This window comes from Melospiza melodia, unplaced genomic scaffold, assembly GCF_035770615.1.
Source record: "Melospiza melodia melodia isolate bMelMel2 unplaced genomic scaffold, bMelMel2.pri scaffold_48, whole genome shotgun sequence".
Classification (NCBI taxonomy): Eukaryota; Metazoa; Chordata; class Aves; order Passeriformes; family Passerellidae; genus Melospiza; species Melospiza melodia.
Window position 1 is genome coordinate 2,184,924 of NW_026948796.1, and position 26,168 is coordinate 2,211,091.

Here is a 26,168-nt window from a genome sequence, read left to right on the forward strand (position 1 = left end):
GGCGGCCCGTGAGGGCCGGGGCGCAGCTCCGGGTCGGGGATCTGCGATCCGGGACGGAGCCCTGGTCCCGGCCCGGGGGTACCCACTGCTGCCTCCCTGCTTTGCCCTCACACGAGCGGACCCGGCGGTAAGGCCTTGCCGGGTGGAGGCTGCCCGCCGGCCCGGTTCCCCTCATTGGCTGTGGCCGGGCCGTTGGGGACGTTGCGTGTGCGGCCCCGGAGGCTCGGCAGCCCCGGCAGGACGGGCAGCCTGTGCGGCTGGAGTGCTGCAGCAAACGCGTGCCCTGTGAGGGGCACTTAGGCACACAGTCGGAGCAGGGCAGGGGTCCCTTACACTCAGGGCTTTTAAACAAAAATCTTACACGTGAGTTTCCCCCAACGGGCACAGTTTGGATCCTGCCTGGAGCACGAGGCTGCGTGACCTCTGGCCTACTGTGTGCCCAGGCTGCTGTTGAATAAAAACGTGCTGGAAAAATTGAAGTAGCTCTGGGATATTAAAATGGATGTTTCTTCAGGGTGTGCGCTCTCTAACACAAGGTCTGAATTTTAAAACTGGTTTAATTGTTTTGGTACAAGCCCGCATATGGTTTTCTGGCAGGAGAACTGGTGAAACGATGCATTCCACAAGGCCAGGAAGGAGAACGCTGAGCAAATGGGATTTTGTATATAAACGCTGTTTGGAATGTTGCCTTAAAATGTTTAAGTTCAGTGGTTGACTAACACTTGGATTAGGAGTGAGCTTTGACAGAGCTCTGATGCTGCCCACCTTCAGGAGGGTCTGGGTTTACACCAAGCTCTATAGACACAATTTCTTAAGTTATTTATTCTGCAGTGTTTCTTTGCTAGAACTAACCCTGTCTGAGTGCAGCACAGAGGCAGAGCTGCCTGCCTGGTGCTGCTCAGTGTGCCTGCCAAAGGAGGGTGATCAGCAGAGGCATTTCTGTGGTGGAGCTGTCTGTGGAAGAGGCTGGTCTGTGCAGAGCCTGGCAGGAGCCTTTTAAGTGCAGATAAGTGTCCAGAGGATGTTAGAAGATGGTGACATGCCCTGTCATTTACCCAATGTGCTGCCGCAGTGCTCCTGCTCCCTGTGATCATTTGAATTCATTTGTTCTCTGGGAGTAGCACTGTTAAGGGATGCACTTCTAAGTTTCTGTCTTTCTTTCCCCCAGTCCTGCCTTAAAATGACCCAGCCTGATCCACTTAGTTTTTCAGCAGCCTCTAGGGTATTTCTGTGGTGGAAGTATCCAAAATGCTGTCCCAGAAACTTCAGTGTAGGAGTCCAGCTACCAGAGGTGGGAGAGCAGTGTTGTGAGTTCCTGGAGGCTGCTGTCTGTGTGACCATGTATTTACTAAATTTGAAAGGATACAAATATGATTCTTGGTAAGAAATCGGCTGGAAACAATTCCTGGTGAACTGTCAGAACAGCCTTTGAACCCACAGTGTTGTCCCTGTGTCCTGAAGCAGCACAAGAGCAGGGCTGGTGGTACTGCCACCACCTTCTTCATTTTTACAGTGGAGAATTCCTTTAGCCTGAGCAATAAAACACCTGGCAAACTCCAGCACCCCCACACCTGTCTCTGCTTCTGCTTGGGTTGAGCAGATGGGGTTGAATGCACAGCAGCCATAGCTTGAGAATTTGTGAGGCAGTGGATAATTTGGATAAATTTAGGGATAATAGTCAGCCTTTCCATGTGCTAATCCTCTGCGCTACTGACTCCCTCCGTGGCTTTTGTAACCCACCTCAGCTCTTACACCCAGCGTTCTCCTCTGAGAAATAACGCTCCACTCGTGCTCGTGAGGGAGGTGAATCAGCTTTAATTAAGATTTGTCGAGCACTTTGTTGATAAGTTCTCAATAGCTGGTTGCTATTTTTTATGAGCACGCAGATATTCTTAGCACCTGCAGTGGGAAGTGACACAAGGCTGGGGATCTCTGGGAAGCAGCCCTGCCAAGGGAGACGGCGCCTGCTCACCATGAGATCCATTCTGGCTGTGGTTCACGAGGCAGCTCAGCAAAACCCCAAATCCCTCTGAGTCTTTGGGAAATGTGAAACGTTCCTGAGAGCTAAGCCCTGCTTTTGCATGAGATTTGTAGCTTTTGCCCCCTCGCTGGGTTTCTCCCAGGCTGCTGGTTGGGTTTGGTGCAGCTGTGTTCTGGTGTCACCTGCTTTGTAACACCTTGTGGCAATGGCATGGCATTTAACAACTGTCCCCTCAAATTAAGGTGTCTGGGGTGGGCAGGGCTGGGTGATGGCCCCTGTGGGCTTCAGGCATTGCAGAGGTCAGTGGGGTGCAAGGGAGGAGGGAAGCTGGGAAACCATGCCCTCTCCCAGGGCAGCATCCCATTCCCTGCTGGCTTCTCTGCTGCAGCAGCAGGTGGCAAATGAAGCTTGATGAGCTCTGTTAGTGAGGGATAAGGAAGACGTGAATGGAAACGGCCACAGCAGTGCTGGCTCTGTGTTGTGTGGGTGCCCCTCAGCAGGATGAGGAGCTCTGTTGTATTTTGGGGAAGAGAAGGCTGTTCATTTGGCTTTGTCACTGCTGTAGGAGTAGCCAGATGGAGGAGGCTAAAAGGAAATACAGGGCTGGAACAGCCTCCTTGTCTGTGCCCCTGTCCTGAGCCAGGTGAGAGATGCTTGGCTCCAGGCTGGGCAGCGGTGGATGGTAGTGCAGATCTGGACAGGGCCCAGTTCCCTCTGGGCCTTGATGAAATCCCACTCTCAGAGCCTGACAGCCCATCTAACTTGTCCTTGCAGCAAACTGAACAGCCAGTTTGTGTCTTGCCTTCATAGAGTGGGGAGTCCTGTGGCTGGTTTTCCTTGTGAGTAAACCCTGTTAAAATCTGAGAGCTGGGACTGGCCCTGGAGGGAGCAGGGATGGAGAAACCCCTCCACAGCTGGTGAAGGGCAGCATGTTTTATACTGCTGACTGCTCTGCTGGCTGCCCAGACCCTCTGGTTTGTGTGTACCTCAGAGCTGATACCAGCACAGAGCCCAGAACTGGGTATTTTATGTTTCTGGATCACAGAGGGGAGTTCAGCTCTTTGGAGCTGTGGTGTCACAGTGCTGGCACATTTAGTCTGGTCCCCAGTTTTCCCTAGGTTCCCTCTGTCTGGAGAACTTTCCCCTGGACTTTGTTTGTGTGCTTGATCTCTGTTTGTGCTGTTTCCAAGAACACTTCTTTGCATTGTTTTCTTAGCTTTTCTTTCTATTGATTTGCTGGTGTTTTGGGAACTTTTCTTCAGTTTATCAATTCCGATCATGACCTCCAGAGTGCCTCCAGCTCTTAACTCCTGGGCATCCTTTCAGGTTTTATAAAAGTGCTTTCTCTTCTTTGTTCAAACTATTAATGGAAAGGTTGAACAGAAGCAGACCTGGGCTGAGCTCCCAGGGCTCATCCACAAGGATTTCTCTTGTGGTGACAGGGAATTGCTGATGGCTACCCCTCAAGTGTGTGGGGTTGAGTTGCTTTGGTTGGTCTTTTTTCTTCTTATTAATGAGCAGTGGGCCTCATGAAGGTGAGCTTGCCCAGACCCAGCTCCTCTGGCTATTGAAAGCATCAGATGGATGGAGTGAAAAACCTGCTTTGTGCTGGTCACAGGTGTGATGGGCAGGTCTCTGTAGGGGAGGATTGTGTTGCGCTCTCCTTCTGAAGGCTGAGGTGATTTTTAAGAGCTTTCATGAGCTTTGTTCACCTGGGGCTTCTTGCTGATGCTTGCTGGGGCTGTCACAGCTCTGAGACAATCCTCAGCCCTGCTTCCCGTTCAGAGCTGCCTCAGCAGTGGGCTGTGCATGGGGGAAGTTGTGTCCAGCATCTCCTGCTCCCCTTTTCTCTCTATAAGTCTCTCCTCAGTGAGAGCTGGGCTTGTCTGTATGTGGCTAAGGTAGCAAAAATGCATTTTTCTCCTCAAGCAATTCCAAGTTCCTTGTGTGGTTGCTCTTCTCTGGAAAAGATAAAACTACCTGCTCTGGAGAAATTAATGACGCTCATTTTTATTCCTAAATAGTGTGTCATGGTGGGTGTGGTTGCAAGACACCTCACTGCACCAGGCCTCTGCTGTCACCTCAGTGCCAACTGCTTAAGGAAGAGCTGAAATAGATTTCACTGGAGCAAACATCTCTGCCTAGCTCTACCCTCCGTGAGTTCTGTGAGTGCTGAGCTGCTGGGCTCAGCTGCCTGAGGTTCAAGAATTGGTCCTTTTCTGAAGTGCTGTTCCATCTTTCTTTGCACGTGGGTGTAACTGTGGGGCAAAATTTGGGCCCCACTGAATTTAGGGACAACGCAGGGTGTTCATGTCTTCCTCCTCTCCAGGCTGGTAACTTGTGGTACCCAGCTGTTCAATCCAGCTGTGCTTCAGGGACACCATCAACAGGATGGAGATGCTGTGCCCTCTTTCTGTTGGTCTGTGGCTGATGGTAGAGTCATGGAATCATGGAATATTCTGAGTTGGAAGGCACCTACAAGCATCATTGTGTCCAACTTGGTGGATGCCCTGACCTAATTTCAGTTCCAGGGCAGAAAATTCAGTCTCCCTAAAACCTTCCTATGGCTCCTGTTGGATTCTTCCTCACTTTTCTCCAGGGGGCTGTGTGCTGTAGTTAAATATGGATGGAAAGGTTGTGTTCCACTCTGGATTACAGCTGAATCTCAGTGGTGGATAAATTGCATCCCAAGTCTAGTTTGCAAAGCCCTTTGGGCTTCATGGGCTACAGGAAGCTGTATTTTATTCTGGATGTGTGTTTGCTGATAATTCTATAGGATTTGCAGACAGCAGGTTGTAAGAGCCCTGATTATACTGGTTCCCTGTGCAGTCAGACTCTGCCCAAATAATTCAAGTGCCTGCTGCAGAGAGAGGGAAAGGAAGATGGAAGGATGATTTAGAAATCTCTGGAGCAGATGGGAAAAAGATGCATATGTTGATCTGAAGGAGGTACCAAGCCACATATATGTCTTCCAGCATCTAAATAAAAGTCAGGATTTTTTAAATGGTTGCCTACTTAAAGCCCAAATAATTCCTTTAATGGCAGGTTTTAAAGGTTTAACCTAATTTTAGAATTGTTATTTCAAGTGTCCTTCCATAAAATTAACTTTTTGAATGCAGAATGCTTTAATGTCTACCGTGTTGGCGCTCATTTTCAAGAAATCTCTGCACAGTTATTTCTTATGTACCTGTTAAATCTGTCAGCCAAGAGATGTCAAGTGTAGCAAAAATGCTATAATAATATTATGGTCTAATAATAGTTATAATGATTCTAATACCTGGTGCAGCTTTAAAGAGAGGCAGATTCAGAGATGAGTGCAAAGGAGGTGTTTAACCTTGAACTGCAGAGGCAGGGCTCTTCCAGAGGTGCCTGTGCTGCGCCCTCTCCTCCCCATCAGACATCCCCCTCCCTTTATTTCCTCCAGCAGACTGGGAGCAGCACTCTGGGGTGTTTTTAATGTTCAGACCTCATTCTGGCTGTGCTCAAAGAGTGCTGGTGAGCTGAGGATGAGCACGTTTCCTGCAGTACCTGGGAGTGTGAAGCCTGCTCGTGTTCAGCCTCTGTCTGCCCTGCTCCTGGCGTGCTCCCACAGCCTGATGATTGTGGCACTCGAGGATTGCTCCCACCCTCGGAAGCTGCAGAGCCTCAGCAATCTCCATCCTCTCTGCAAGCTGCTTGTGCTGCTCTTAACCATTAGGGGTGGCTTTGCCACAGCCTGGGAAGCACAAAGCCAGAGTCTCCTGATGGAGAGCATTGGGGGTGTGCAGGTGAGTGACTGAGAGTTGTTGATCCCTACAGAGGCTTTGCTGTGGGGGTAGCAGAGCACTGGGCTGGTGCTTGAGTGCTGTGCTTGCCTTGCCTTTGACAGGCTGGGCCCCACAGAGCCTTGTCAGAGTCTCCTTCCCCAGCTGCTCCATGTGCCAGCCCTGTTACATCACTCCCAATGCCCTTTCACCACTATTTTTCCTTTAGGAAGGATGCTGGGCTGCATTTGCTGTGTTCCTGTGGTTTTTGCCCGATGTTGCTGAGTGCTGTTAGTGCCTTGGGGTGCCAGTGCTCATTGTGGCTGTAGTGTAATGGATCCCCTCGTGTCACAGCTGCTCATTTAATCCTGTGACATGAGGAGTGAGGAGTCCCTGGCTCACAGACCAGCAGCCTTTCCACAGAGGAAGCTCTGTGTGGGCTGGAAGTTGACAGCTTTCAATGATTATATGCTGAACCTTCTTCCTATAAATAATTGATTCACAGGCTGATGAGAACTACAGGAACTTGTCTCTCAGTTGCTGCTCCCTGGCATGGACAGCAGTTGGAAATGTGCTGTTTTCCTATAAAATGGATCCAGAGGTGCCCTTGCTAGGTTTTCTTTATTTCCAGCCTGTTGATAGGCTGACCTGCTCTGCTTCTCAGGGAAGCCCTGCCTGCCAACACCTGCAGCACACCTTGTGCCAGGCCTGGTGCTGCTGAGAGCTCTGCCACCTGCAGCCTTTCCCTGGGGGCTGTTCAGCCTCTCCCTTGGGCACGTTCAGCCTTTCCTTTGGGCACGTTCAGCCTCTCCCTTGGGCACGTTCAGCCTCTCCCTTGGGCACGTTCAGCCTCTCCCTTGGGCACGTTCAGCCTCTCCCTTGGGCACGTTCAGCCTCTCCCTTGGGCACGTTCAGCCTTTCCCTTGGGCACGTTCAGCCTCTCCCTTGGGCACGTTCAGCCTTTCCCTTGGGCACGTTCAGCCTTTCCCTTGGGCACGTTCAGCCTTTCCTTTGGGCACTTTCAGCCTCTCCCTTGGGCACGTTCAGCCTTTCCTTTGGGCATGTTCAGCCTTTCCTTTGGGGAGGTTCAGCCTCTCCCTTGGGCAGGCTCAGCCTCTCCCTTGGGCACGTTCAGCCTTTCCCTTGGGGAGGTTCAGCTTTTCCCTTGGGCAGGTTCAGCCTTTCTTTTTGGGAGGTTCAGCCTTTCCTTTGGGGATGTTTGCCTTCTTGCTGGAGTCAGTGTGTGTGTGTGTGTGTTGGTGCATCACCATGGAGATGAGGCCACAGGAGCTGCAGGGCGCAGCCTTTTCCAGGCTCACATGAAGAAGGATGCGGTAATGGGCTCCTCTTATTTAGGGAAAATGGTTTCTTGGAGTAAATAAATCGTCAAAGAACACTTGGCATCAGCTCAGGTGCTATTAAGGAGAAGATCTCTTGAAGCCAGAGCTGTGAGGCTCATACAATATTCACCTGCTTTGCTGTGTTCCACATCAGGCATTGCTGCTGTGCCCAATGCTGACTCACTGACCCACTTGTACTTTTACTTACCCCGAGATAACAAAGCTCCTGTTGCATTTCTCCTCCCTGTGTAGGTATTTGTCATCCTGCCACAACAGCACCTTCCTGGATCTCTTTCTTTGCCCACTGAATGTCCAGGCTTTCAATGCTTTGAGTGGTTACAAGGCTTCACCTCCCATGGCTGCTGCTGCTTTGGCCGGGTTTGGGGAGGACGTGGAGGGTGTGTGGCTGCAGTGAGTTCTCCCCCATGCAGAAACACCTCTCTGGGTTGAGCACACCCCAAAACCCTGTTCTGGTCATGCAGACATTCTTGGGGGGTTGGGACACTGCCCTTTCTGTGTGCCTGCCCCTGGCACACTCTTTCCTTTCTAGTTTCTGGTACACAGAACCCTCCCAACAAGGTCTGGAAGGGCCCTGTGGCAACTCTGCCTCATTGCCTCCACGTCTTATTCCAGACTTCATCTGTAAACATCTCTTTGCCCTTGCTAAAAACACTGTCTCTTAATTTCCCTCTGCAGGAGTATTATTTAATTTGTAACAGTTTTAGGACATTATTTGAAAAATCCGATATGAAGCTGTATTTCATTTACTGTAATGATCCACTAATGCAGGCATATTTCAAAGGCAGGCAATGCAGTACTGTGGGGTTTAATTAAATTTTGTTTTTCAACTGAGCATCAATAGACAGACAATAACAAATGGTGGACAATATGCATACAGAACAAAGTCTCTTAATTTTCCTTTTCAAGACTGTGGAAGTGAAAATGTATAGCCCTTAAAATGGACTTGGCCTGCTCACAACTGCTGCTTTAGTGTATTTAACGCACTTCAGGAGGAGTTTTTTCTTCTTACTCTGCCTTAATTAATTTTCTTGCTCTCTTCCTGCCCACAAAATAAACTCTTACACTGTGGAAAATTTCCAGCAGGAGCCGTGGGTGATCTAAGTGCAAGTTCTGCATGTAGTTTTGAATACTGTCTTGGTACCTAGTGTGTGATGGCTCCTCCAGATGGGCCCTCCTGAGGGTGATAGAACAGAAGGGCTGGGTGTGAGGTTCCTGTCTCTGGGAACTGGACATGGCATGTGCCAGCCTTGGAGAGGGAGGGAAAAATGGTGTTGCTGCCATGGTTGTACTCAAATCAGGAATCAGTCAGTGGCTCTGGAGTGCATTTTGTTCCTCTTCTCCCAGCAAGCGTGGGGTAATCAAGTACAGAGTGTGTGTGGGGAAGCTCGGGCAGAGTGTTCCACATCAGCAGGAGGTTTCTGGGAGCCATCTGAGTGCTCACAGCAAGGCACTTGGACACGTGTTCTTGGGTAAAGAAATTTGTCACGGGTGCTGTTAATGGGCTCCTTTGTTCAGATTTGAGGAGCAGGGTGAGATGGGCTGGCTGAGAGATTTGGTTTCTCCAGGTGTCTGGAGAAATTACCATTGTTCAGGAACAGAAGCAGAGTTTGCTGAGGAACCCGATGTGAGTGTGACTCCCACTGCACTCCAGCCCTTTGATTCTTGCAGAAATCTCTCAAAGGCAGAGAGCTGAACAAAGCATTAATTTTTCAGAGGCAGAGTCTCCATTCAGAGATGTGAGTTCAAGCCATGTCCTGGGTTGATGCCTAAGGCTTTGCCTGCTTAACCTGCCTTCAAAGGCTGGGGGCAAGGGCTGTGCCTGGAGCTGGCACTGCTTTCCACTGCTGAGCTGGGCTGGGTCACAGTCCAGAGAGCTGCTGGCTGGAAACTGGAGCGTGCAAAGGCTGGGAATCTGTGGGAACCTGACTCCTGATGTCTGTGCAGCTGTACCTGCCTGAAAAGCATGGCTGGAAATGACAGACTGGAGGCTGTAAACTCCTCCTCCTCCCTGGGATCTCAGTGTAACGCTTGCCGTGTTCCAGGCACAGCCTGTGTTGTTTGCTCCTTGCTGGAAGCAGCACCGTGAGTCCTTTGCAGCTCTCCTGGTGCCTGGGCCGGCTGAGGGTTGTGTTCTGAGCTGGTGAGAGGCTCCTGGAGCAATGGATGGGGTCCTGTGCTCCTGCCAGTCCCTGTGGCTGGAGAGGAGTCCTGGCACAGATAGAAGGGGTATAAATAGAACTCGTCATCAGGCACCGGATGCTGTTTAAATAAACTGGAAAAACCCCTCACAGCTGAGGTTTGTACTGGCCCTGCTAATGCTGGGGGAATGCCCCATGCCTGAATCCTTGTTCTTCCCTTGTTCCTTGCTTTAGGCTGCCAGATTTCCCATTTGCTCACTTCGTTTTGTTGATAGGCAGTGTCAAGGCTCTGTTGCTGGGGTTTGGCGCAGGATGTTGCTTTCTGGTGACTTGAAGCAACACGTCCAGCTTCTCCTGTCCTTCCTTTGCATCTCCTGCCTTTCTGCCTATGGCTGCTCTCACTGTGCCATAAACTAATCTCCTTCCAGCTAGGAACTTCAGGCCTCTTGCAGACTCACTTTTATGGGGCCATTATCCATCATCTATAGAAGGAGAGGCTTTCCTGGCTGTGGCAGAGCTCAGGTGGCTGCTCTCAGATGGAGCCCACTGGATCATCTGGAGCCAGTGGCTGAGCCCTGGGCTGAGGGATGTGCCCTCTGCAGACCAGGGAGTGCTTGAGCCTGGTCTTTGCATGAGCAGGTGAGAGATTTGAGATCCTCACAGTACTGCTGGCATGATTTATTCTTGCAGAAGTGCCCACAGCAACTTCAGGGGTTTGTTCTGCCCAGCAGGATCACAGACAAGGACATGCCTGGGCCCTGTGCTTTAGTGGCTCTTGCAGGACTATGCAGCAAACAGGACCTGCAAGGTGCCTCAGCACAAGGGCACAAGCCCAATGCATGGGGAACTGCAATGGTGCTTGGGAGTGAACAAAAATAAGTCTATTTAAAATGAAAAAGTAGTAATCTGTAATGCAGTTTTGAGGGAATTATTGTAGCAGGAGAGCATGTGCTGGCTGGGAGGGGAGAAGCACTTGCTCAGACAAGTGATAATCCATAGCAGCCCATTCCAGACACCTGGCAGATACCAGCCTTCCTCAGGCCTCCCTGGGATGAGCGATGTGCTGTGCCACTGGATGAGGAATGTGGAGTTTCTGGACTATGTGGAGGGCTAATTTAAACACCAAACCCTTGTTCCTGATGGGAGTTGCTGGTGTCTGCCTGGTGTGGGGTGCTGCACGGGATCTGCAGTCTCACAACAAGGAGTGTGCTGGGCTCCTCAAGCACTCGGGGCTGACACGGCCGGCTCGCTTCCTTGGGTTTCTCCTCTGGAGTTTGGCAGCCGTCTGCTTCAGGGAGCACAGTGGCCTCATAAGAGTTTATTTGATCTGACACATGACAAATTGTTTCTGCTGGCGGCTACTTGAGGCACAGTCTGTTCGCTGGCAGCCGCGGCTCTGCGGGCGCTGGGAAGTGGAGGAAGGCAGCCCTGCCTCCTCCTCTTAGGCAACATCAGTGCAGAGAGCGTTGCTGTGACCCCCCTGCCATCCCAGCCTCCTTTCTGCTGCTTGGTAACGGTGCTGCTGGCATGGATTATTAATGGTGTTTGTGTGCTGGGTGTGTCTGCAGGTGCTGGTTGTGGCTCCCATGGCGGGGCAGAGGAGAACCTGTGTTCTGGAATCAGACCCAGTTGCCACTAAAAACACTTTGTTAAGTTCCTTTTTTTAGGACACCCTTTTAGCTCTGCAACGAGCAGCAGAATATTACATTCCTCAGCAGAATAAAAAGTACATGTCCCCTGTGAGATAGTGTCAATACATTTAATCTGTTCTATTACCTGCAGTTTTCAGAATATGTCCCCTAAGCATTTTAATCTTGTTTTCCAGAGTTGTCTCAGAGTGAGGAATTGCTCCTATTTGCAACTTTGGGAATGATTATTTGTTCATTAATTTCTTCCCTTTCCTGCTGTCCATCTATTATTGCTTCCAAGAGAAAAAAACCTCTCTGTAAATCTACTCCAAAACAGGGCTGAGTGCCTGATTAGACAGAGAGTTATGTGTGCTGGGAATGTGTTCCCAGGAGATCATCCTGGAGCTGTGCATGGAGCCCTGGGTGCTGCTGTTCTATGCCCTTGGCACACAGAACCCACCAGGTGATGCCTTTTCCTTGGTCTTAAAATGAGGAGCCAGACACAGTTAGGGGATAAAGGGTTTTTATCTTGGTATTTAATAAAGATCTTTATGGTGCACCACTTCACCAAGGTGGAATGTGCTGAAATGCACACACATGGTATACAATTTATAGACCTTGCAAATTAGCATATTTAACAAAAATGCCTCAATGAAAGGCTTGAAGGAATAGCCTGATATCTTCCTATTTCAAAGTATTTGTCACTAGATGGGCTTAATTTTAGTTTACAGGATGTATTTTAGAGGGGATCTTGGTTTCTCAAGATAGCTTAGGGCTTTCTGGCCTCCTGCTGAGCGGCCTTTTGGATATTTGGTTTTCTGACCTAACAGAATGCCAGGCTTATGGTAAGTGATCAGACATAAGGAATTAACAGTGTGCATGTTAGGGGCACTGAGAATACATAAAAGGTACATAAAAGAATGGCAAAAAATCCTCATGGCATCATGGGTGCCTGGACTGGCTCCCTGCTCCTTGCCCTGGGATGAACAAGCCCAGCAGGCAGCACGTGCCAGGGCAGCCAGGCACACCTGGGGCACACCTGGAGCACTCCTGGGGCACACCTGGAGCACACCTGGAGCACACCTGGGAAACACCTGGAGCACACCTGGAGCACAGTGGCAAGGCAGGAGCTGGAGTCAGGGCAGCTCCAGCACCCAAGCAGGGCTTTGCTGCTGCTGTGCTTTGCCTGCAGTGCCGGGGCTGTTACGAAACAGGAACGAGATGGGACAATGCAGAGCAGTTCCTGCTGCCACGCTTTTGTCCAGCAGCTAAAAGCCTGTTCAGAGGGTTTTGTGGAAGCCTTGTTTGCTTTGGTCTTTTTTTTGCTCTTTCTTTAAGTACAGACTTAAAAGAGCTAGAGACTGGAGGCCACTGTAGTTATTGTTTCTTCCTGAATAGCACAATAAATGTGCCATTTGTCAGGGTCCTTGCCTCAGAAAACATGTGGCCTGTTTCCACTGCTGTTCCCTTTGACATATGAGGAACTGCCCCTGCCTGCCTCTGGGTGCGTGGAGATTTCTCACTCCCTCATTGGGGTCAGTGCTAAAACTTGTCTTGACGTGTGACGTGTGTGGTCACTGGAAGTCACTGTGGAGGCTGTCACTGAAACAGCCTGGATTCACAGAGCAGCTTCATTTAGATGGCAGCTGATGGAGGAGCTCTGCAGAATGGCTGGGTAGAAAACCTTTGTGCAGGAGGGGACAGCTGAGAGCTGCAGTTATCGTGGGAGAAGCTCACACATGTACAGACGTGGTGTGGCAAACCTGTGGTGGATGTGCCATGTCCCACCTGCCATGGCACCACCAGGATGCACAGGCAGCTGCTCAGGATGTTCTGGTGTCTCACAGCAGAGAGGAAGGTGCTGCAGGTGCCTCTTGGATCAGAGCTGAGGGTGTGTGAGGGAACAGCCTGCTGCTCGCTCTGACAGCAGATTTCGAGCTCTTGGCTTTGCCAATCACCTCACAGCAAACACCAAGAGATGGGAGTGAAAGTCCCTGTGTCCTTTGGCTGCTGCTTGGGTGTTTGCAGAGCCAGCAGGTCCAGTGACAGCCAGGACTGTCAAAGGAAGAACCCTCTGTGGAGCAGTGCTGCTCAATACTGAGATATGCCGGTCCATGAAATGGCTCTTTATAGGGTGTCTCACCAAAAGGATTTTCCTTTTGAGTGTCTGGATCTCCTGCTGTTGGTCTGAGCTCCAGATGAGAAACAGTGCTTTCACTGGAAGGTACTGAGGTTACAAACAGAGTAATTGTCCCTTAGAAGAGAAAATTGTGGAGGAAACCCACTCAGAACACGTCTCTGTTCTTCCTCAGAGCAGGTTTAGGAGTGCTGTGGCTGAGGGGCAGTGGGGATGGAGCTGAAGTTCTGCTGAGTGAACCCCACGGCTCTGAGGAGCAGGGAGCCTGGTCATGGAGCCCAGGAGGGACCTGGGAGCTTTACTGGCTCTTTAGTTCTCTCTCCACAACCCGTGAATGCAGATCTCCTGGGGCAGCAGAGCGTTCCTTGTGAGGGGAGCCCTTGGTGCTGCGGTTCCAGTGGCACATGCAGGGTCCCATGGCAGTGCAGGCAGTCACAGGAAAGCTGTTTCATAACCTCTGCTGGGATTCATGAGATGTTCAGAGACAGGTTCTCCACTTAGTCAACGTTTTATAAGGATTTAAGGCTGAGGAGCTCTTTGAAGCACCGATGCAGCTTGTTCTGCCATGACAAGGTGGAGATGAATGCTGGCGTGACTTCCATTCCCCAGGAAAATGCTCTTTTGCACAGATCACAAGCTGTGCCGCTGCTGCTGTTTGAAGAGACCTGAGGAATCTCAGATCCAGGCACTCTGTACCACATCAAAGCCTTCCCATCTGAAGGTGAGGTGATGGGGAGCTCCAGCTGCATGTCCTTCGTGTTTGGGCAGCAGAAGGAAAGAAGGTCCCTGAACCAGGAGTTGCTTGGAGGATCAAAGCTCTGCTTAGCAGAGGCTGACAGGGCAAAAAGCCAGGATGGCAGCAGGAAGGACAAAGCCTGCAGAAGATCTGGGCCATCTGATAGCAGACCTCCAGAGGGGCCTGGGAGACCTTCTGCTGTGCTGGAGGAGGCAGACCTGCAGTGTCCTGGGCTTGACTGGAGCGATTCCGTGGTGCCTGAGGGATTGTTTAATTAAAAAGAATGCTGCACCATTGCATTTCAACTGTTTTCTCCACACATTGCTGCAAGTAACATCTAAAATAGCTCTAAAAGGCAACAAACCATTCCCCAAAGCAGGGGTGGCAGATGAACAACATGAGAGGGAAGGGATTATGTTCTCTTTGTGCTTTCTGTGTCTGTGCATTTGCTTCTGCATTTGCAGGCCTTGGGACTTGTTTTAATTTAAATTTCCTTAGGAAAAACCCTGTTGAAGGAATGCTGCCTGCAGTGGCTGGCTGTTCTGCTTTGGCTTTGTCCTGGGGAAGCTTTGATGGTTGGGGAGCAAGAGTTGCTTTTCAGTCTTGGTGGGAAATGCCTGGATAGAGGAACGGCAATGACCACAAGAGTCACTTCTGGATGGTGGGACTGGCAATCTCTCAGCTCTCCCTTCATGCTCATTCCTGTCCCAGGGCTTATTTAATTGCTGAACAAAGGCATCCTCTGCAACCACTGAGAAAGGACCAGTGCAGGGACGGAAAAAAAGCAAACTTGCATCAAGCCTTTGATCCAAGCACAGGGAGCTACTGCTGCTGACCTCAGTGTTTGTAACCACGGTGTCAGTGTTGGAATGGAGCAGCTGAGCCCCAGCGTGGGCACTGATGTGTCCAGATTGATGCAGGGACTGGGGACAAAGCCAGGACTGGTCCTGAGGGAGCCTGTGTGGCAGCAGGTTGTGTTCATCCCCAGAGAGCTCCTTCCTCCCCTTCAGGGGTGGGTTTGAGATTGGCTTGTTAGGGCTTTATCCCAGGTTTTGCTGCCAGTCTGGCAGCTCCTGACTGGGTTTGACCCACGAGGTGGATCCCAGTGGCCTCTGCCTTTTCATCTGGGAGCTTGCCACAAAACTGGAAGCATGTGGGAGCCAAGCCAGGGCTGGACATCCAGCCAGGCATTCCATGAGCTCAATCCACAAGCTGCTATGCCATGTTATTCCTGCGCACATACCCAGGGCATGCAGCAGGTGAGCCCCATGTTTGCTGCCCGTGTGCCATCCTGCTCCCTGCTGCTCCCGGTCCCCTGGCTTGTCACGGGGACTCAGAGCTGTCACCACCGACTGACGCTCTGTGGAGAGGTGAGAAAATGCATTTTTCATGAAGCTCACAGCTCGTGGCTCCTGGCAGATCAATAGGGCAGCTGGAGGAGTCCTTTGCGTGCCCACTGTTGGGGCAGCTCTGTGCCAGTGCTCTGCAGGGACTGGCAGGGGTTCCTTGGCTTGGCAATCCCCGTGGGAAGGAAACCTGCAGGCTGAGCTGGGGCTCCTGACTGAGATTCAGCCAGGGGCAGGGATGGTTGTGCTGGGCAGGCAGTGTGGTGTGGCTGCTGCTGTGGGAGTCGTGTGCTGGATCCATCACTGCTGAATTTCTGTAGCATTGAGCAGGAATTTTTTTTTTCATAGTTTCTTAACCTCTTAATTGAGTTTCTTTATAGGGAAGCTGGCATCTGACAGGGGAAGGAGGTTGTTATTCCCTATGAGAACCATGGGTGAACAGCAGGAACTTGGAAAATACAAAAAGCTGTTTCCAGAGAGGCTGGGAACAAGCCAGTTAAATCTTTGGCAATTCGTGGGCCCAGCTGCAGTGGGACATCAGGATTCTCTGGGACCTTGTTAGTGCAGCATGTGCTTTCTTTCCTGTTAGATTCTCCAAGCTTGGGAAAGCAGAGGGGATAAAAACACACGGAATGCTGGGAGACTCCTGGGATAGTGAGGCAACGTGTCACCTTGCAAATAGGAACTGGTGGAAAGGATAGATCTGGTGGGGGGAGAAAACATCACTTATTGTCTGTGCTGTGCATGGGAAATTGCAGCAAGGAGTGGGAGAAGGGAATAGGTATGGGTAGGATGAGAGGTGTTTTGGCTGGGATTTGGGTGGGTGGGGAGGTGAAGAGGAAGGGAAAAGCTGTTTCATGTGGTGGAGGTCAGGCAGTGTGACAGCTTTTAGAAAGATGTTTGTCCTGAAGGTCCCTGTGCACTCTCATCTCCAGGCAAGTCCTGAAGTCCTAAATTGGAGCAAATCAGCACCAGTGCTCTGGTGTGGGCCCAGAGGTCCCTGCCAACCCCAGAGCTCTGAGGAGTCAGTGTCATGTGGTGTGCAGGCAGAGCAGAGCCCTGCGAGAGCAGCTGCCAGAAATTCAGAGAGATGCGCTGCTTATAAACAATAAATGATAAATTCAGCCTCTGATCTCCGAGGCACGCTCTGCTTCTGCACACTCCATGCTGGCAGAGAAGATTCCCCATGCTGGACTCAGCAGTCTGTCTCTGGCGTGGAGGGTCTGGGGGAGGCAGCTCATGGAATTGGGGTCGTGCTGAGCCCCGGTGGAGCGTGGCCCCTTCTGCGGGCAGCACTAATGAGCGTGGCCCCTGTGCCAGGGCTGCTAACGAGGGTGAGGGCAGCCTTGCTCAGCCTTCACACCACCCCCGCTCAAAGCTGTGCTCCTGCCCTCTGGAGAGCAGCGTTTTGTGTGAATGCAGCTTGCTGAATGAATGAATGAAGTCAATTTAAATGATAGACTAAACGATGCTTAGTGTTAAACTGTGCGAGCTGTATAAACAGCAGGGTCAGGGTTGCTGTGGCCACATAGAAGGGGCGGTTCCGGCTTTATCCAACACACAACAACGCCTCCCTTGCTCTTGGGGGAGCTGTGGCAGTGCTGGTGAAGCTGCTGGTGCCAGGAGCTGCCCCCACCGTGCCCAGGCACTGCTGGGCTGTCTCCTGCTGCTGGACACATCCCAGTCCTGCTCCTGGCACCTGGCAGGGCTGTCTGAGCTGTGTTGGGTGGTGTCATGGCCAAGCTGCTGCTCGAGGGGCTGATGAGAGCTGATGGCTGCACAGGTAGCCTGGAGGAGTTATTAATATTTGTTAATAGTTGTTATTATTTGTTAGCAGCGGTTACAAAGGTTGCATGAGTGCTCAGTAGATGCCAAGCTCTGTAAACATGTGTTTGTGCCATGGTTATCCTGCCCCTGCCACCCTGTGCCCGTGTTACAATTCCCTCCTGTGGGCTGGTTCAAGTTTGGAGCAGGACCTGCTGCCCCTGCTCAGGCTGGGCCCAGCCAGCCCAGTTTATTCCTACCAGCCTCAAAGTGTGGCTTCCTTGCTGTGTGGGTTCTCTGTAGGCAGCAAGAAGGTGTTCCCACAACTTTTCCCTTTGTGTAGGAGTGTTTTTAACATGCCAGAGCAGAGTCCTAGTAGGAGTAAATGATGAGGAGCAGGCAAGAAGAATAAATGTTTTTTTTAAAGCCATTTCATAAGCGACATGAATGGAATGGTCTGTGTGGCAGCTACACCCTCTCCACTGGGATCCTGGAGGTGTGAGGGGGCTGGAAAACAACTGCTGCTCCCTGGGCTGCCCTGCCTGGCTGGGGCTTTGTGCCCAGGTGGGACCCTCTGGCAGGGCTGGGGGCTCTCACTGGAGTGGGGCTGGGACACCCACTGGAGGCACAGGGGTGCTTTCCTGAGGACAGGATGCCTGGAGGAGCAGAGCTGCTGGGATCATCCTGGGCATTGACCTCGGGTGATGGTGTGTGCAGGTTGTCCTGTGTGAAAGCACAGGGTTGTGCACACCCAGCTAGTGACTGGGGAAGGGCATTAGAGTGTGGCCTCCCAGTAATCCTCTGTGGCCTCCCAATAATCCTCTCTTTGCTGTCCAGCTGTTTCCTGTCCTAGGCATAGGCTGAATTTCAGCTCCAAGCCTCCTCTTTCTCCTGCTGGTGTAGCTGTGTGGTTGGCAAGCAGGAGGGACAGCTGGCCACAGGGTGCTCCCAAGGTGTCTGTAGCACACCAGCAAACATGAGTGCTCCTCACACACCTGGGGACCCTCTTGCTCAGAGGAGGGAAATTGCAGGTCAGGTCAGCTGCATTTCCTTCTCTTTGTCTGTGGCACTGCACATCACTCAGCCTGTCACAGGGGCTCGGCCCTGGATGCCACCATTGGAAGGACATTGTGTGTGAAGGGGATCTCAGCTCGCTGTGAGTGCACTCTGTGTCCTGAGAGCCTCTCCAGTCCCACAGCCCCCGTGCACGGCTGGCTGGAGCTCATTCCCTGAGCTGCTGTTGCCCAGGGAACTTCTCCTTCAGCCTCAGAGGCTGTGAGTGCCGCCAGGGCTCTGTGCCCTGCTTCAGCTGGAGGTGCCTGGGGGTTCCCATCCCTGCCCTGCTCTCACTGAGGGAGCTCTGTTGGTGCTTTGTGCTGGATGGCACAGTGTGCTGCTGGTGCTCCCCTTGCCATCTCAGTGAGGCTGGCTGGACAGGAACCTGCCCTGAGTTAACCTGCAGACAGTTTGTAAGGCTGTAATACCAGTCCTGCTCCCTCAGGTCATCCCTAGGTGAAAACAGGGATTAGCTTATTGGTATTGCTTATTGTTGGAGATAATTGGTGTTTTTGTATCAGCACTGGGGTGGCAGCAGGAGCAGGACAGTGCCTGTCCCCTGTGCTGGCACTGCTGAGGGACCTCCAGTCTTGTGTCCAGTTCTGAGCTCTCATGGCAAGACAAACATGGAGGGGCTGGAGCATGTCCAGGGAAGGGAACAGAGCTGGGAAGGGGCTGGAGAGTCCCAGCAGTGTATGGAACTGTGAGGAGCAGCTGGGAAAGGGGCTCAGCCTGGAGAAAAGGAGGCTCAGGGGAACCTTCTCCAGGAGGGAGGAGCCAGGTTGGAGTCAGGCTCTGCTCCCAGGGAATGAGGGACAAGACAAGAGGAAATTGCCTACAGGCTCAGGGTGGGCACAGCAGGAATTTCCCCATGGAAAGGGGGCTCAGGGATTGGGAGGGGCTGCCCAGGGGGGTTTGGAACTCCCATCCCTGGAGCTGCCCAGGAAGGGCTGGAGGTGGCACTGAGTGCTCTGGGCAGGGGACAAGGTGGGGATCAGGCACAACTTGGACTCAATGGTCCTGGCAGTCTCTTGCAAGCTCAGTGATTCTGGAATTCTGCTTCCAGCTGGCTGCAAAGCCAGAGGCTGATGTTGGGGCTGAGGGGCTCTGGGATGTCTGTGTGCTCTCCTGGAGCAGCATGTCAGGGCTCAGATGAGGCTCCTGGAGGATTTGTTGGAGTGGCACGGGACGGGCAGTGTGGGCTCTGTGCTGGGCTGTGAGGGCAGTGCTGCCAGCAGCAGGAGGCATCAATGACATGTGCTCCTCTCTCTGGCTGCCTTGGGGCTGTCACCTGTGGCTGTGGGAGCTGCATTCCCGGGGCTGTGCAGCCCCCTGTGCACAGCTCTGCCCTCACTGGAATGTCCCTGCTAAGGGGGAGCACAGCTCTGGGCTGTTTCTGCTGCTGTTGGTGCAGACCAGGATTTCTGGAGCTGTGGAGCAGAACCTCCCAGCCAGCAACATCCCCATCTCTGACAGGAGGGTTACTGCCAGCAGAGGAGACTTCTCAGAGTCTGACCCTTTGCTCTTTCCCTAGTGCCTGATTTTGTTTGACAAAAAGGATTATTGAGAAAAAACCAGCCCCTCCACTCTGCACAAGGGGAATTTGTGACCTTCCTAGTGCAGTTTTTCTGCTGCCTGGCTGCTGTACATGCTGGATCCCCAAAGATGCCCTCAAATCCAAGCAAACATTCCGTGTGCAGGTGGGGTCACCACGACCACCCTTTCTGCTTCACAGGCTGTGAGAGTTGTTTCTGGAAATCCACTGTATCCACAGAACATTCTGTGTGGAAATCGTCTCCTGCTCTCTGTGTGTGTCTGTCTGTAAGGAGATGTCAGCCTGTGCAGAAGCTCCTCTCCAGGAGCTCCAGAGCCCCTGTTGCACATGTTGGCTCCTCCTGCCTACCTGGGACTGAGCAAAGTGCTAATTGTTGTGCAGATGTCATCTGCCAGGCAGGCAGGAGGCTGGAGGCTTGGAAGAGGCTGTGCTGTCATTTGCTAGCAGCCTCCTCGGTACACGTGAGCTCTGTTTTTATTGGGAGTGTGTGTTTGCTTTCAGCCACTGCTTTGTTGAATTTCTCTTTCTTCTTTTTTTTTTTTTCTCTTTTTATTTCCAGGCTTGCAGATAAAGTTTGAGGGATACATCTATTTTTCATTATTCCAGTTTTGCTGCTTGTTTTATAATTGAAAAAACCTCAATCAAACCAAGAAACCTGTTCCTGTGTAAAAAGCTTTAGTTTGTTCTGAGGTGAGAGGGAGTTAATTGTGTGTTGTGGTCACACTGGACTGAGGTCAGGACCGTGGGACTGTCCAGAAGGGCACAAGGATCACGATCTGGGAGCAGAGGGAATTTGAGGCTGTGCATTGTGCTCTGGGTGTGCCAGCTCAGGAGCCTGGGTGTTGGTTGTAGCCTGGATTTGCTTGGCCATGTCCCAGGAGAGAGCTGGAGGCTCTGGCCACAGGTTGGCTTATGGAAACAGGGAGCTTTTCTTTTACTCCAGCTGTGGTTTAATAAGGGCTTGTGGGCCCTTGAGGTGGTTCTTTGACCCTTTAGGAAAGAGGGGACACTGAAGTAGGAACTGGGAGGTGATGCTTTCCTGAACTGTGTGAGTTAAGCAGGGGGATGCTCATTGCTCAGGCATGCTGTGGGTGTCAGAAATCCAGATCTGTTCCAAAACCAATTAATGAGAAAAATCCAGTTGATGTGGTCGAGGTGGCTCAAAGGAAGAGGCTGCTGCTCAGGAAGACCCTGGCTCAGGAGTTTTTGGAGGCTGCAGAAGCACATCAGGTGCACTGTTACCTCTGCTCTGTCCCTCTCCTGGTTTCCTCTTCCTTTTCTGGCAAAAACCAAGCAGGGAGAGGAAGAAATAACAAAGTGGAGTGTAGGGACAAGGTACCAGTGAAAGGGTGGAAGGAGAGGAGGCTTCCCTCCACGTCCCTGAAGGCTTCTGGGGGCAGAGGCTCTTTGGTGCCAGGAGCTGGTGGTGGGTGCTGCTGTGAGCAGGTTTTCTGCTTTGTGGGACACAAAGTGGTTGCTTCAGTGAGGGACAGCTCTGCTATCTGATGTGCCACCCTGATGGACAGCAAAGCAAGATATTTCGGACTGTGTGTAGGGGAGGAACTTCTTTAAAACCTGGATATGAGTAGGAGCAGACTTGATGGAGGGATGAGTAATGAAGGAGTGTTTGAACGGAACTAATCAGTCCTATCTTCTTTCAAAAGACCTCATTTAGTTTAATTTAGCAGCATGTAAATTTAGAGCCAATCAAAGGAAATACTTGTGCAGCCTGTGTGCTGGCAGGCTGCTGCACTCCCTAGCCCAGCAGAGAGCTGAAGGCTGCAGGTGGATCCCGAGCCTCGTGTGAGGCACTGGGGGCACACGTGTGTGTGCTCACACGCAGGGTGGGCACAACCGCTCTGTGCCCGGGCACTGGCACCCACAGCGGCAGCAGCAGCCTTCATTTCCCCGTGATGTGCTCTGTGCCCCATCAGGGTGGCTCTGTACCCATCAGGGTGACTCTGTACCCCATCAGGGTGGCTCTGTGCTCCATTAGGGTGGCTCTGTGCCATGGCTCTGTACCCATCAGGGCGGCTCTGTACCCATCAGGGTGACTCTATACCCATCAGGGTGGCTCTGTGCTCCATCAGGGTGGCTCTGTGCCCCATCAGGGTGGCTCTGTGCCCCATCAGGGTGGCTCTGTACCCATCAGGGTGACTCTGTACCCATCAGGGTGGCTCTGTACCCATCAGGGTGGCTCTGTGCCCCATCAGGGTGGCTCTGTACCCATCAGGGTGGCTCTGTGCCCATCAGGGTGGCTCTGTACCCATCAGGGTGGCTCTGTGCCCCATCAGGGTGGCTCTGTGTCCCATCAGGGTGGCTCTGTGCCCATCAGGGTGGCTCTGTGCCCCATCAGGGTGGCTCTGTGCTCCATTAGGGTGGGTCTGTGCCATGGCTCTGTACCCATCAGGGTGGCTCTGTGCCCCATCAGGGTGGCTCTGTACCCATCAGGGTGGCTCTGTGCCCCATCAGGGTGGCTCTGTGCCCCATCAGGGTGGCTCTGTACCCATCACGGTGGCTCTGTACCCATCAGGGTGGCTCTGTGCCCTATCAGGGTGGCTCTGTACCCATCAGGGTGGCTCTGTGTCCCATCAGGGTGGCTCTGTGCCCCACCAGGGTGGCTCTCTACCCATCAGGGTGGCTCTGTACCCATCAGGGTGGCTCTGTGCTCCATCAGGGTGGCTCTGTACCCATCAGGATGGCTCTGTGCCCCATCAGGGTGGCTCTGTACCCATCAGGGTTGCTCTCTACCCATCAGGGTGGCTCTGTACCCCATCAGGGTTGCTCTCTACCCATCAGGGTGGCTCTGTGCTCCATTAGGGTGGCTCTGTGCCATGGGTCTGTACCCATCAGGGTGGCTCTGTACCCATCAGGGTGGCTCTGTGCCCCATCAGGGTGGCTCTGTGCTCCATCAGGGTGGCTCTGTACCCCATTAGGGTGGCTCTGTACCCATCAGGGTGGCTCTGTGCTCCATCAGGGTAGCTCTGTGCTCCATCAGGGTGGCTCTGTGCCCCATCAGAGTGGGTCTGTGCCATGGCTCTGCTCCCTGGAACACCTGAACATGGTCAGAGCCAGCTCCTGGCCCCATGGCTGGGCTGAGCCTCTGCTCTGAGCAGCAGGGAGAGCCTTGTGCTGTAGGAACCACTGAGTAAACCTTGCTGACCTCTGCAAAATGTTGTTTTCCTCAAGAAAAACCTACATATGGATTAGATGAACCCCTGCTCCTTGGACAGCTGGTCGTTTTGTTTAATTTGAATTAACGCAGCTGCTTCAGTTCTTAAAATGAGGCACAGGCATAAAAAGCCTTCACAGGATTGCACGGCTTTTTATTTTCCCCTCCAGTTGTCATCCATGGCACTGACACAGAGATTTTAAACAAGTCTTGCAGGTCTCCTCACATTTTCCAGGAGAGATATCATCCCCTGTGGGGTCAGTATGAGTTCTTGGCATTTCCTGTCACAAACCCCATTAGCAGTGAGCCCCACGAGTCCCTGTGCTCACACCTCGAGGTGTTGTGCCTCCTGCCATGTCACACCCCTGATCCCATGCTGTGTTGCAAAGTGTTGTGTAAAGAGTCCTGAAACCTGCAAAAAATGGAAAAAAAAATACTGTTGGATTTGTTTTGCTTTGCATTTCAGGCTGGTGGCAATGTCTCCTTGGGCCAGGCTCCTCTCCAGCACCTCCAGGGTCAGCCTGCTGCTGCTGCTGGGCTCTGTGCTCCTCTCCTGCTCCAGCCTGGGACAGAGAGTGCCTGTAAGTTTTGGCTGCTCCACTTGACTTCAGACTGATAAAACAGAGATGTTTTTTGCCTTTAAGGAAATGCCCATTATTCTTTAGGAAATGTCTTTCTCCTGCTTGAATTATGAAAACAAACCAGAAAGGGTTCTGCTGATTTCTGTGTAAATGAAGAATCGCTTGTGTGGTGCTGCCCATTTTTGCTAGAAATGCTAATGAAAATGGGGTATTGCAAAGCAGCTGTGGCCAGGCAGTGACAGCAGCACTTAAATGAACCAAGTCACATCCTTTTATCCTTACTGAGCATTTAATCCCCACACTTTTCCTGAGCAGAGCTGGTAAACATCAGCTGTCTCCATTATGTGTTTGAACAGATCCAGCACTGGGAGTCCTGGTGGTAAATTTACAATAGCCTGTATCACTAACTCCCTCTTGGATAATCACAGAGCTGTGGAAATCAGCTAAGTGATAACTGCTCCACTCAATCTTTTTTAGTCCTGTTGAGTCTTGGCTCAGAAAATGTTAACATTGATTTTCATCTGCAGAACCTGGGCTTTTATGGCTGTGATTGTTCCTGAGCTTTAACCATTTGTTATAATTTAAACAATTCCAAGCCCCTGATGCACTCAGCAAAAGCAGGAGTTAAGATTTGGTTCCTCGTGCATTTCTGAAATCGCAGTCGCTTTCCACAGCTGAAATAAAAACATTCTATAGGTTTGTCAGCCTTCCTTGTGTGTTACCACAATCATGGAATTGTGCAATTGTGTAGGTTGGGAGAGACCTTTGTGATCATTGAGTACAGCCTTTAACCCAGTGCTGCCAAGGCCACCACCAGCCCACGTCCCCAAGTGCCACATCCACACTGTTGTTGCTACTCTGCGTGTTTTGCTCAGGTTGACATTTCTGTTGCTCAGAAAGACTCTTCTAGGCTGGAAACGGATAATTATATGCAGAGCATCCAAATTCAGACAGAAAATGTGCATGCATTTTTTCCCAGAGTGGAAGAACTGAAGGCAGAATGTGTCCCAGAATTTCCCAGTTAACCTCTGAATTTACTTACATTTTTCCCTGTGAAAACATCCTAAGGATTAAGAACCAAACACTTCATGAAGTGAGCTGTAACTCCATCTTAATTACCAGCAATTAGGACTAATCATTCCCTGTAGGGTGGTTAACTCAAATTCCTCAGTGGTGACTGAATTGGTGATCTCAGAAGCTGAAAATATTCCCTTCAGCAGGCACTGAGCTGTGGGGATGATGAGCCTGGAGCAGTTCATCTGTTCCTGCTGGAACCAGAACAGCCCAGACCCAGAGTCAGTGCCAGGTGTGAGAGTACAGGTCATTTCTGTGCTCTCTCCAGAGTTTTTTGTGACTCCCACCAGCTCCCTAGGGAGGCTTTCCATTGAACACCAAGGTTTCCCTCACAGCAAGGATTTTTTTCCCTGCTGTTCTTCCCTTGGTGTAACATCGAGCTGCTCGTGCTGGCTGTTCTCCCACACCTCTGCCAGCCTCGTGCTGCACTTGCCATGGAGGTGGTGATTAAATCCCTGCCTCATTGTTTTAAAAGCCTTGGAGAACACTGGAAGAGGGTGGAGAAGAGGATCCTCACATTTGTATCATGTGGGCAGCTCGGTGTGTTTTTTCCCGTGTCCTATTTTGGAAACAGCTGAACTATTTTAGCTGAAATCTTCTCCAAGCCTGAAATAAGTGCATTTAAGAAAAAGAAAAAAAAAAAAAACAATCCAACAAAACCCAAAAAAACTCACCAAAGCCCAAACCAACCAACAAGCCTTGAGGCATTCCACTCGTGTGGAAAATTTCAGCTGAAAAAGTTAAAAGCTTGACATATTTTTAGGCAAGGGAAAAAGGGGTCTTACAACGTTATACAACCCTAATAATAGCCAGGGCTCCTGCCTCTGACAGGAGGAAATACAGGTAAGGCTCTGTGAGAGCTGGTTTGAAACCTGCAACCTGCTCTGGAATAGGAAATAAGCTGCGTTGCTTTGTTCAGCACAAATGTCATGCTAGTTATGCATGTTTAACCTTTAATATACTTTAAATCTAAATTTAACCATGTGGAAAGAATCTCAGATGTCAAAAAAAAAAAAATCTGCTGGCGAGGGAAAAAATTTTGTATTCTCAGCCAGCACTAAATTACCCAGATGCAATTGCTAATGAGCTGAATCTCTTCTCTCCAAAAGGAGTTTGCCCTTACAAAAACAGAAGAGAGCGACATAAAAGATGACAGTGGGAAGGAGCTGGGGACAGAGGATGACGCTGATCCTGAAGACCTGGAAGTGTTTTACCCCACGGGTCAGTGGCAAACCCTGCGTCCAGGTAACTGCTAATTATAGCATGCCTCTGGAACCCACCTGCCAGCACTGACAGGAGCCTTGCAGACGCTCCAAGAGCTGTTTGTGCCCATGACAATGTGTGCTTTTGCTGGTGCTCACACAGAGAGGAGGACTCGTGACCCAGTGCAGTGACTGGAGGTGGTGAGCAAAGCGTCCAAGGAGGGGAGAGGTTGCTCCAGGGCTTTCAGGTCACTGGAGCAGGAGGAGTGGGCTGCCAGCCCCCTGTGGGTGGGGGGCTGTCTCTGTCACTGGCTCCACAGCCCTTTCTCTCTTCATTTGTCAAGGGCCAGGTTTTATAACCTTTGTTGGCACGTGGATTCCCAGGTCTGCTGTGCTCCGGTGTGGCGCTGCTCAGTGGCAAGCTGATTAGGAGCTGTCACTGGAGCACTGCACAGCTTTTTAACAATGGCTTTTCTGTTCCTCGCCTGTTTGAAAGCTAGCTTTTAGTTCCATCTGTGCAAATCACAAAAAATCTCTTCCCTTTCTTTGGGTTGATGTCTTTCATTAGACATGCCTGGGACTCTGGTGACAGGAGCCCAGCAGAGCAGCTTGGCCTCTGTGTGCTGAGAAGGCTCTGGAGGGGCAAAAACCCATTCAAACACACACAGATGCACATGTGCATACATAACTCAAC

The 26,168-nt window shown here is 51.4% G+C and overlaps 1 long non-coding RNA gene across 1 annotated transcript; it reads left to right on the top strand.

Moving 5' to 3' along the window:
* Positions 1–25,511, top strand: LOC134413737 (uncharacterized). The gene is made up of 3 exons (XR_010026582.1): positions 1–127; positions 23,084–23,198; positions 25,382–25,511. It is a non-coding gene; the product is annotated as an uncharacterized LOC134413737 (long non-coding RNA).
* Positions 25,512–26,168: the final 657 nt, after the last annotated feature.